Genomic DNA, 3366 nt, shown 5'->3' with positions numbered 1-3366 from the left:
CACATCATGATTGTATCTTGTTGAGCTTCCAAGATAAATAGTACTTTACGTGCTCAAACACACAAATTTTTTGACTTTTCGAGCTTTGTAGGTCGATAACATCAGCAAATGAAATCCAAATTTCTTCAACAAAGGCTCATATTAATCAAGTGGATGAGATCATTAACATGACAAAACACATCATGATTGTATCTTGTTGAGCTTCCAAGATAAATAGTATTTTACGTGCCCAAACACACAACTTTTGTGAGTTTTCAAGCTTTGTAGCTCGATAACTTCGGCAAATGAAATCCAAATGTCTTCAACGATGACTCATATTAATCAAGTGGACGAGATCTTTAACATGACACTACACATCATGATTGTATCTTGTTGAGCTTCCAAGATAAATAGTACTTTACGTGCTCAAACACACAAATTTTTTGACTTTTCGAGCTTTGTAGGTCGATAACATCAGCAAATGAAATCCAAATTTCTTCAACAAAGACTCATATTAATCAGGTGGTCGAGATCTTTAACATGACACAACACATCATGATTGTATCTTGTTGAGCTTCCAAGATAAATAGTATTTTACGTGCCCAAACACAAAACTTTTGTGAGTTTTCAAGCTTTGTAGCTCGATAACTTCGGCAAATGAAATCCAAATGTCTTCAACGATGACTCATATTAATCAAGTGGACGAGATCTTTAACATGACACAACACATCATAATTGTATCTTGTTGAGCTTCCAAGATAAATAGTACTTTACGTGCTCAAACACACAACTTTTGTGAGTTTTCAAGCTTTGTAGCTCGATAACTTCGGCAAATGAAATCCAAATGTCTTCAACGATGACTCATATTAATCAATTGGACGAGATCTTTAACATGACACAACACATCATGATTGTATCTTGTTGAGCTTCCAAGATAAATAGTATTTTACGTGCCCAAACACACAACTTTTGTGAGTTTTCAAGCTTTGTAGCTCGATAACTTCGGCAAATGAAATCCAAATGTCTTCAACGATGACTCATATTAATCAAGTGGACGAGATCTTTAACATGACACAACACATCATAATTGTATCTTGTTGAGCTTCCAAGATAAATAGTACTTTACGTGCTCAAACACACAACTTTTGTGAGTTTTCAAGCTTTGTAGCTCGATAACTTCGGCAAATGAAATCCAAATGTCTTCAACGATGACTCATATTAATCAATTGGACGAGATCTTTAACATGACACAACACATCATGATTGTATCTTGTTGAGCTTCCAAGATAAATAGTACTTTACGTGCTCAAACACACAACTTTTGTGAGTTTTCAAGCTTTGTAGCTCGATAACTTCGGCAAATGAAATCCAAATGTCTTCAACGATGACTCATATTAATCAATTGGACGAGATCTTTAACATGACACAACACATCATGATTGTATCTTGTTGAGCTTCCAAGATAAATAGTACTTTACGTGCTCAAACACACAAATTTTTTGACTTTTCGAGCTTTGTAGGTCGATAACATCAGCAAATGAAATCCAAATTTCTTCAACAAAGGCTCATATTAATCAAGTGGATGAGATCATTAACATGACAAAACACATCATGATTGTATCTTGTTGAGCTTCCAAGATAAATAGTACTTTACGTGCTCAAACACACAACATTTCTGAGTTTTCAAGCTTTGTAGCTCGATAACTTCGGTAAATGAAATCCAAATTTCTTTAACAAAAACTCATATTAATCAGGTGGTCGAGATCTTTAACATGACACAACACATCATGATTGTATCTTGTTGAGCTTCCAAGATAAATAGGACTTTACGTGCTCAAACACACAAATTTTTTGACTTTTCGAGCTTTGTAGGTCGATAACATCTGCAAATGAAATCCAAATTTCTTCAACAAAGACTCATATTAATCAGGTGGTCGAGATCTTTAACATGACACAACACATCATGATTGTATCTCGTTGAGCTTCCAAGATAAATAGAACTTTACGTGCTCAAACACACAACTTTTGTGAGTTTTCAAGCTTTGTAGCTCGATAACTTCGGCAAATGAAATCCAAATGTCTTCAACGATGACTCATATTAATCAAGTGGACGAGATCTTTAACATGACACTACACATCATGATTGTATCTTGTTGAGCTTCCAAGATAAATAGTACTTCACGTGCTCAAACACACAAATTTTTTGACTTTTCGAGCTTTGTAGGTCGATAACATCAGCAAATGAAATCCAAATTTCTTCAACAAAGGCTCATATTAATCAAGTGGACGAGATCATTAACATGACAAAACACATCATGATTGTATCTTGTTGAGCTTCCAAGATAAATAGTACTTTACGTGCTCAAACACACAACATTTCTGAGTTTTCAAGTTTTGTAGCTCGATAACTTCGGTAAATGAAATCCAAATTTCTTCAACAAAGACTCATATTAATTAGGTGGACGAGATCTTTAACATGACACAACACGTCATGAATGTATCTAGTAGAGCTTTCAAGATAAATAGGACTTTACGTGCTCAAACACACAAATTTTTTGACTTTTCGAGCTTTGTAGGTCGATAACATCAGCAAATGAAATCCAAATTTCTTCAACAAAGACTCATATTAATCAGGTGGTCGAGATCTTTAACATGACACAACACATCATGATTGTATCTTGTTGAGCTTCCAAGATAAATAGTATTTTATGTGCCCAAACACACAACTTTTGTGAGTTTTCAAGCTTTGTAGCTCGATAACTTCGGCAAATGAACTCAAAATTTCATCAACTATGACTCCAATTAATCAGCTTGACGAGATCTTTAACATGACACAACACATCATGATTGTATCTTGTTGAGCTTCCAAGATAAATAGTACTTTACGTGCTCAAACACACAAATTTTTTGACTTTTCGAGCATTGTAGGTCGATAACATCAGCAAATGAAATCCAAATTTCTTCAACAAAGACTCATATTAATCAGGTGGTCGAGATCTTTAACATGACACAACACATCATGATTGTATCTTGTTGAGCTTCCAAGATAAATAGTACTTTACGTGCTCAAACACACAAATTTTTTGACTTTTCGAGCTTTGTAGGTCGATAACATCAGCAAATGAAATCCAAATTTCTTCAACAAAGACTCATATTAATCAGGTGGTCGAGATCTTTAACATGACACAACACATCATGATTGTATCTTGTTGAGCTTCCAAGATAAATAGAACTTTACGTGCTCAAACACACAACTTTTGTGAGTTTTCAAGCTTTGTAGCTCGATAACTTCGGCAAATGAACTCAAAATTTCATCAACTATGACTCCAATTAATCAGCTTGACGAGATCTTTAACATGACACAACACATCATGATTGTATCTTGTT

The sequence above is a fragment of the Euwallacea fornicatus genome, unplaced genomic scaffold (genome assembly GCF_040115645.1).
Source record: "Euwallacea fornicatus isolate EFF26 unplaced genomic scaffold, ASM4011564v1 scaffold_71, whole genome shotgun sequence".
NCBI classification, from domain to species: Eukaryota; Metazoa; Arthropoda; class Insecta; order Coleoptera; family Curculionidae; genus Euwallacea; species Euwallacea fornicatus.
Note: the sequence above shows the minus strand (reverse complement) of the source record.